An 8,497-nucleotide genomic window follows, 5' to 3' on the forward strand; every position below is an offset into this window, starting at 1 on the left:
CGTTTATTGCAAGCAGCCCAATTCCCTTCCACCACCAACACCTCTCAATATCAATTGTGTTTCCAATTTTGGCCTGTATGTCTGTGATGAGCAACTACCAGGAGCAGATGCTGTCAATCCAGCTTCTATAGATATAAATGTCTTCAGGTTTCTTTCCTTTCTCTCTTTCTCTCTCTCTCTCTCTCTCTCTCTCTTTTTTTTTTTTTTTTTTTTATATCTGAGTACGCCACCAGTAAATTACCTGCTATCATTTCTTTTCTTTTCTTTTTTTTTTTTTCTTCGAACTAAATCTCAATTGCAGCTGAGGCTATATATTGAAGATGGTGTTGAAGAACTTCCAGAGACGACCCTGTTCATTACTTGTCTCCAATCTTCCTCTCAGGTCATAATATCAGTGAAATTAACTCCAAGCTCCTTTTAAGAGTATTAATTTAGAACTCGGTGATACTGTCTGAGCAATAAAATTATCTGAGAGAAAGGCTTCTGAATAGGGACAAAGTTTAACCCCCAAATAACCCATGCATATGTGACACCTAGATTATTAAATCTCTGCATTTCCTGCTCAGCTGATAACCCTGGTGGGTTTGGATGGCTCAAAATGGTCTTTTGCATTAATTCAGATAAAATACACACACACACACACACACACACACACACACACACACACCCCTCTATGTCTGAATACATACAACTAGCCCTTTAAATAAATCATCCATTTTTATCCTTATATTCTTAAGACTGAATTCTGAATGCAATGTCTTCCATACTGTTCAAGGATTCTAGAGCTGACAAGTGGGATGATCATACTTACTACGTTTGCCAGAACCACTGTGTTAGCCCATCAGAGTCCCAATTTTATGTTTCTTTACATGGTGACATTATTAAATAAAGCCTCCATTTCAACTCCTGTAGTGTCTTGGTTTGGGAGGTTGAATTAAAGGTCACTAAGGCTAACATGTATTTATTTATCCAGACTCGTATCCTTTCGTTTCTCCACTCTCTACTTCTGCTGCAACCAGATGAAAGCCCGGGCTCTCTGTTCTTGGGTCACTAGATGTAGTTATGGAAGAAGCAGACATGCCTCCTCCCTCTCTCAAGGAGCCTGCTTTTAGGTGTAGAGTCACAGACATCAAATGCATGAGGACAAAGTAACAGTGAGATGTGCAGAATGTTAGGATGGAAGGATGTGTTGGAGAGAGAGCTGTAAGTACGGAAAGATGAGGAAAAGCCTCCACTGAGTTTATAAGACCCTCAAACAAGGATTTCTGGTAGAAAAAAAGTCAGGGTAAGTGCTCTAAAGCCAAAGCAAGTTTGGTGTGGTCCTGGGAATAAGTTCAGAGTGAATGGAGCCTGGGGTTTAGGGGAAGGGTACAAAATTAGTTTAGGAATTTTCAGATGGGCCAGATCATATTGTGCTTTGTTTAAGATTTTATATTTATATAGTTTTTGTATTGTATGCATATGTATACAGATACATACACACACACACACACACACACACACACACACACATATATATGTATAGAACAAATACCAAAAATAGACCCTGAGAATAAAAATTAGTAGCAAAATATCTGGGACAAAATTTCCCCTTTAAAGGTATAACACAGGAGCACTGGGTGGCTTAGTCATTTCAGTGTCCTACTCTTGATTTCAGTCAGGTCATGATCTTAGGGTTCTGGGATCGAGCCCCACATTGGGCTCCACGCTCAGCAGGAGTCTTCTTGAGGATTCTCTCTCCATGTCCCACTTCCATTCTCCCCTCTCTCAAATAAATAAATAAATCTTAAAAAAAAAAATAAAGGTAATGATACAGTCTTAGAAAGAAGCTGCTATCTATGACAGGAAAGGAACCAAACAGAATGTACATCCCTTAACGTAGATGAGAAAGCACTCTTTATTTTCACCACAAGAGTTTCAAAGATAATTCAATATTTGTTCATTTGTTCATTCATTGAATAACTATTTATGGGATATAGATTCCACCGTATGATAGGTACACTGAGGCAAACAAGAGAAGGATGGTTCCTGCCTTCCTGGGTGTACAGTCTGTGTAGAGGAAAAACCAAAGACATAGATACTTGAAATTAGTAAATTATTTTCTGGGTATATAAACCTAATCTATTTTAACATGTGGGGAAAGCGAGAGAAGGTGTCCCTCAGGAACTCTGGGAAATTGTATACCTGGTTGCTAAATTTTATAAACTATTTATTCATTTTTTGAATGGGGATTGATTTGGAATTTCAGGCAGAAGTAAAATCATTAATATCAACCATAAATTAATATAGTACAATGCATAAAGCTTTCATTTTTGTTAATCCGGAAGTATAAAAAGACAATGAGGAATTGATTTTTTTTTTTTGAGGAATTGATTTTTAAATGGACTTAAATGAGAAAATCTATCTAATCTCTCCAAAACAGAGACTAATAGAAAATACATGTGTAAAAATAGTCTTTGAGATCCAGGCAGGGAGGTATAAAAAAGAGGCAATTAGATCCGGCTGCTCATTTGAATCATCTAGAGAGAGAGTGAGGAAGGGAGGAAGCAAAAGGCAGGGAGAAAGAGAGGGAACATAGAGGTTCTGATCTAATTTGTCCTAACAGGATCCAGGCAAAGGATCTCCTGGTGATCCTAGTGTAGCAATCACGGACAGAAGAACGAACACGGGCTTCATACCCAGACAGCTTCACTTATGAGCAACAAAAACTAAATAAAGTTTCCAAATTATATTAGGCTTCTATTTCCCCCATTTGCAAAATAAGTAAATTTCTTAAAAATACGTGGGTAAGGGGTGGTGCCTGGGTGGCTCAGTCAGTTAAGCATCAACTCTTGATTTTGGTTCAGGTCATGATCTCAGGGTCTTGGGATAGAGCCCTGCCTCCAGCTCTGCACTGGGTGAGGAGTCTGCCTAACAGATCATTTCTCTTCCTCTCCCTCTACCCCTTTCCCCCACTTTCAAATAAACCAATTAATCTTTAAAAAATTACCAAGGATAATCTTGACAACTAAATCCAGCTGTCAATATCTCTTATACAGGTAAATATTCTTTAACATTTTTGAATATACTTTCTTTAAAAAGTAAACATAGTTGAAATAAATTCATTTAATAATATAATGTAAAAGTCTTCCCAGTCAGGAAATTCTGATCCTTGTCATGGATTTTGAGAGTCTCATTTTAATCCATGGAATCATTCCATTCTGATAGTTTCTATTCTGCTAACACTTCACACCCAACTGCTGTTCTGTGTAAGAGAAGAGCAAAGCTGGCTTTCTCTCCTTGAGTTGCATTTAGTACTCATTTATTGCCAGTTTATATCTAGTTTACTTATTTTTCACCAAGATTATTTAAGTATGTTATTGTTTTATCTTAAGTATCTACTTATTTGTCTTTGTTTCTATCATTCTATCATTTTCTAATGAAAATTTAATTACATTATACTATAGTCTGAAAAAGTATTTATCACTATTTAAACATAATGGAATTTATTCTTAACTACATTAATTGAATTATTGACATCTTCGTTAGGTATTGCTATGTGGTCTACCATTTGCTGACGTGGACTGTAAGTTAAAGTCTCTGTCATTGAATTCTTGTGAAAGACTTGCCAGGTTTCTTATAGTTTATACTTTATATGTTAAGAATGGTTTATTTATATGATAAAGTTACATTACAATAAGGCATTCGTTTTGGTTTATGCCTACTGCATCTGATAAAATTCCCTCTATTTTCCTTCAAACGATTCTGCCTTAAATTTATGCTTGACTACATGCTTAGTATCATAAATTTAGTTTCACTTCTATTGGATATTCCCAGATACGTTATCATCCATCTACCTAATTTAAACTTGCGGCAATCTTTTCTTTTCAGAGACACTTTTTAAGAAAAGCATACATTAGTTTATATATTATTTATTGTAATTATTTTTTATGATCTATTTTGAACTTCTAATCTGAGTTTATCTCATTTACATTTATTGATATAACATATAAGTTTGGTCTTGTCTATGCCTTATGTTCGATATGTTTCTGGATTTCCTTATTCATTCATTTATTATACCTAGTCTATAACGTATCATGCTTTTGTTTAATTTTCTGGTAATTCGGGAAAATTTTGAAATATTTTAGTTGTCTAGCATTTGCTTTGGTTAAATTTTTAGTATCTATTTCTCTGTTTTTTATTTTGACAATTTGAAGACTGTTTATAATCTTCCTGTTTCAAATGATGAGACAATTACTGGTTTTTCTCCCACCAACTTTACTTATAATCTCTTTATAACATTTTTAGATTCTTTGCTTTATTGGTTTTTGGTTTTTGCTGGTTTCTCTCTAATGAAAAAATTGTATTACATGTTTAGATTTTTAAATTTATATGTTAAGACTTTAAATAATGTACTAATGTATTTACATATGATTCAAAATTAGAAATAATATCATTCCTCACCATAAGCTTTCAATTCCTCTGGATAAATGTGAAGGAACTCAATTGCTGGATCAGTTTGGAAAGAAAGTTCCAGACTATATTCCAAAGTAGCAGCACTATTTTGCATTCCCATTAACTGTGAAGAGAGTTCCTATTGCTCCACCTCCTCATCAGCATCTGGTGTCCTTGGTATTCCAGGTTGTCTGTGTTCTACCAGGTGTGTAACATCAGACACCTATTAGAATCTTGTCCTTTGAATATATTGAACATATTTTCATATGCTCTTTTGCCGTCTGCATATTTTCTCAGTGAAGTATCTCCTGCTTTTTAAATGATGCTGTTTGCTTTTTGGTTTTTTTAGAGTTCTTTGTATATTTGAGATATACTGTCCTTTATTAGATGTGCTTTTGCAAATATATTCTCCCTGTCTGTGGCTTGTCTTCTCCTTCCCTCTCTCTCTCTCTCTCTCTCTCTTTTTAAAAGATTTTATTTATTCTTTTGAGAGAGAGCACAAGCTAGATGAAGGGCAGAGGGAGAAGCAGACTTCCTGCTCAACAGGGAGCCCAATGCAGGACTGGATCCTGGGACTCTGGGAGCATAACCTGAGCCTAAGGCAGATGCTTAACTGGCAGAGCCACAGTGCCTTTCCCATCGCAGAAGTTGTAGTCCGCTGCCTGATCTTTGATGTTTGCTTTACTGACAGTATATTGTCCTGTATTTATCATATCAAGCAAATCAATGTTTATAAGAAACTTTTTGTTGTGATAAAAGATACCTTCTGCACATTTTACTGTTTATTATATTTGTGGCTGAACTTTTATAGGTACCCAATCTTCTTCTATTCGGTCACATATTGAACATAAACAGGTTTTCCAAGACTTTTCTTTTTTTTTTTTTAACCACTACATTATTTTTCCTATCGAGCTCCACTTATCTCAAATCTGTTTTAACCTCTCTTTCAGTGCCATAGGTTGGCAGCCCTCTGTCTACTGATATCCTAGTGATATTGAGCAAGGAGTGCAAAGATGTGGTTTCCTGGCATTGTTTGTTTCTTGAACTTCCTCGTACACGCTTTTTTAAAAAAATACTTATCAAATGTTAGTCCATCTATTCAAGGAAATATTCATTTGCTTGCTTGTTTGTTAGGGGGCATTCTATTCAGGCTTCGTTTGGTCTCCCCAAATCACTTTTAAGGAAACACTAATCCCCATTATTTTGTCTACTTAGTGGGTGCAGTTACAGCCTCTACACCATCTGTCAAGAAAGAAAAGAGGTAAATTATGCAAATATTTAGCCAAGTTGTTATTAGTTCTAAATGTAGATTAGCAGGAATGCAACCAGAATATGCTGAAAAATCTCCCCCATGGAGAGCCAGATCCTGCAGAGTATTTTATCTTATTTATTATCTCTTTATCTGTGTTCTAGTTAATCTCTATTTAAGTCTAAAGATAATTAATTCTTGATGATTATGTTTATCTGATTTTCCCTTTCATGCTTTCTTTCCAGCTGGGAAAAATAAAACAAAAGCAAAATATTGAATTCTGCAGAATTTCCCTGTCTTGGTTGTGACTTAATTATGGAATCAATATCTTGCTTTAAGTGAGTTTCTGAGTCCTTATCTGTCAGATTGGCATGCAATGAAGATCAATTATTACTTTGAATATTTCATTTTTGGTATATCCCACTCCTTTCATCGATAATGTTTGATAATTTTAAAAACTAAAAAATACTATTTTTTTCTTCTAAATTACACATTAGTTCTCAAAGTTTTGAGCGTGGCATTGTACTTTCCCTTTCTTTGATGGATTGTTGTAATATATTTTGATACTTTTTTTTTCTAGTTATGTCATTAAGTGTAAGGGGAGAAAAATCTGGAATAGTTTATGTTGCCACAGAAGTCTCCCTACATTAATTTTAAAAATAAAGTTCTTGGCCAGTATTTGCACGTAGTAACTTGAAGTTGATCTGTACCAAAAACGTGCTAAAAATCCTAGAGTTAGAGATTTGGAAACTCCATTAATTATACTAAGCCAGTAGAGTGTAATGATTACATAAATAATAAAAAGCCTGAGGAATTATGAAGGTTTATATTAAACTCTAAATTTTCTTAAGCTGAGTGTTTGCATAAACATTTTGAAATAGTTTTATTATATGTAATAATTTTGTAATAGATTGCTGCATTATGGAATATTTACATCTATCAATCTCAACACACAATTTTATAAAACCTAGTTTTTGAGTAGCTATTTCCTGTTTTCATTTTCACAAAAACAGTGCATGACAGTGTATTTTTATTAAGGGAACAGGAGAAGAAAATTAATCTTGAGAATTTCAACGATTGATTAAGTAATAGACATTGTTTGGCATCAATGAACAATGTGTTTTCAGCAAAAGAATTTAGTTTTAATTACTTAATGTATTTGTTTTTGTTTTATAGAAATGGGCTCTTCTAAAGTATCTTAAAATAATTATACTGTATGACATATAAATGATAAATAAGGTAGTAAAATGACTTTTATGTTAAGCCACAAGCTTGTAATTAATGAAATTTATGCAAGATAGATGTCTCTTTCCTTGAACTTCAAGAACCAGGACACATTAATTAGGGGCTGAGGTCTGCACATTCAGCCATTTTTCTACAACTCCCCAACCCTCCTGTCTTCTCTTCCTTAAATAAGCATTTAAAATACTAAACCTAGTCATATTCTTAATGGGGGCACATGAGAAAAATGAACAAGACATTCCACCTGCACAAATGAATCTTATCACTTAATACAGAGAGCAAGATGGGTTGAGATAAATTAAAATATAATGTGGTCTTACCAGCCTCGTGGTATGGCCGCAGATGCCTTTGCCTCCTCACGTGTAAGTAAATTACTGTCTGCTTTCCCGGCTCTCAGCCTCAAGACCTTACTTTATTATTTCTTTAAGGCAGGTCTGCTTGCAATGATTTCTCTGTAGTGTTTATTTTGGAACTTTTATTTCACCTTCATTTTTGAAAATAGTTTTGCTGCCTATCGTTGCTCACTGTATACCCTTATTTCTGATGAGAAGTCGGCTATTAATCTTACATGGATGCAAGTAATTTTTTTCCTTTTGTTGGTTTCAGTATTTCCACTTTGTCTCTGGCTGTAAGCTTTGATGTAGTTGGATATGACAGCTTATCCTACTCAGATATGTAAATTAATGTATTTCATCAAATGAGGGGATCTCTGAGTCCTGGAGAAGAGGCAGAGTTGCTGATAGATTCAACCATGAGGACAAATCCTAGGTCTGCATGAAAAGCACCAGGTAGCAGCAGGTAATTTGTACCTGGAGGCAATGACCACATACATGGCTTCAAGAAGTATGTACTCCCACAGTGGCTGAAGAGGGTAAATGGGAATAACGGCACAGATGTGAGACTCCAGAAACTCAGTCACAATGTAATCAGAGTCCAGAAGACACCAAGGCAATCTGTGTCTCTCTCCCTGACTACAGCATTGTTCCCTTAGTGTCAAACCAGACGCCATACTTTGAAGCCATTACAGATCAAAAGAAGAATGGGGGGGGGGGGACTACAAAAGAGTGAATATTTTATATTAGAGATTTATATAGCTAACACCCAACTATATATGTGGGTGTTAGCCCAAAGCATATAGGTAGGTAGGTAGGAAGGTAGGTAGGTAAGTTATTTCAGATACATGAAGCCTATACAATATGATATATTCATCATCAAAAATGATTGTTTTAAGTAGAAGAGACAAGTTAAGACTTCGTTCACTTTCGAGTGTAAAGAGTTTACGAGCAAGAACAAATCAGCCAATTGAAAATAAATGTGCTATATTTCTTTGCATATATGAGTAGTAATATGGAGCTACTCATGTCTTTTCATGAATATACAAGTGCTAGTGAAGTGACCTACACAAATTTACTGTTAGAGAAAAAATAGAATAAAAGCAACACAAAAATTTAATGAAGCTTATGCACTAAAAGATTTAATATTTAAATAAATGAATTTTTTCCAAATCAACTTACAAAGATCTTTCAGGGCATCTGGGCTGCTCAGTCGGTTGATCATGATCTCAGAGTCCTG

The sequence above is a fragment of the Mustela nivalis genome, assembly GCF_964662115.1.
Source record: "Mustela nivalis genome assembly, chromosome: 14".
In the NCBI taxonomy this organism is placed as follows: Eukaryota; Metazoa; Chordata; class Mammalia; order Carnivora; family Mustelidae; genus Mustela; species Mustela nivalis.